The sequence below is a fragment of the Littorina saxatilis genome, linkage group LG3 (genome assembly GCF_037325665.1).
Source record: "Littorina saxatilis isolate snail1 linkage group LG3, US_GU_Lsax_2.0, whole genome shotgun sequence".
NCBI classification, from domain to species: domain Eukaryota; kingdom Metazoa; phylum Mollusca; class Gastropoda; order Littorinimorpha; family Littorinidae; genus Littorina; species Littorina saxatilis.
The window spans coordinates 16,468,161-16,469,146 of NC_090247.1; positions in this window are offsets into that span (position 1 = coordinate 16,468,161).

The window sequence follows — 986 nt, forward strand, 5'->3', positions numbered from 1 at the left end:
AAATGTGAAGGGAAAGCAGGGTGTGGAATTTGGAAAGGGATCCCTTGCATGTGTGTGTGCGTGGGGGTGTGTTTGATGGGGGGGGGGGGGAGGGTGAGGGGTGGGGGAGGGGAGGGGCCGGCTTGTATGCGTGTCTGTGGGAGGGGTGGGGTTAGTGCGGGAGGGATGGGAAGGGTTTGTATGGTTGAAACTGGCTGGGATTGGCTGGTGCCTGTGTGGGTTTTATATACGTGTGCGTCTGTACCTGTCTACTTTTGATCTCTTTTCTGAAGTCATTCTATCTCACCGCATAAACGGTGGTGCTAGCAACACTGTTTTTTTGGACGAATTAACGACCGTTTTCGTTTCTCGTGTGTGTCTGTGTGTGTGTATGTGTGTGTGTGGGGGTGTATGTGTGTGTGTGTGTGTGTGTGTGTATATTTATATATATATATGTGTGTGTGTATGTATGTGTGTGTGTGTGTGTGTGTGTGTATGTGTGTGTGTGTGTGTGTGTGTGTGTATGTGTGTGTGTGTATGTGTGTGTGTGTGTGTGTGTGTGTTTTTTTTGCGTGCGTGTGTGTTTGACAAACTAACGATGCTAGAGCGCTCAAACGAATTTCATTTGCTGTTTTCACCCTCTCTGGATAACTTGCACATGTCAAAACAGTTGCAGAAACACAAACCTCAAATCCGTTAGGCTTTACCTCTTTTTATGCAACACTTTTTGCAGCGTTCAGTCTGAAAATGTGACAAATATAACAAAATAGTCTTCTTTTTGTGAAAGTCAATACCTTCATTTATGTTCTCTCTGTTTCTAATAAGTTTTTTTAGTTTCCTGTTGTGCTTCCAATAATGTTCTCTTCAAACCGAAACAGATAATTCTAAAGCATATTTGAATTAGTATGACCTGAAGTTGTATCATGTTCTTTTTTAAGTATTAGGGGGCCTTTTTTTCAGCGATTCGTGAAGGTTTCTTCACTGGTCCATATAAGGCACCCAGGCTC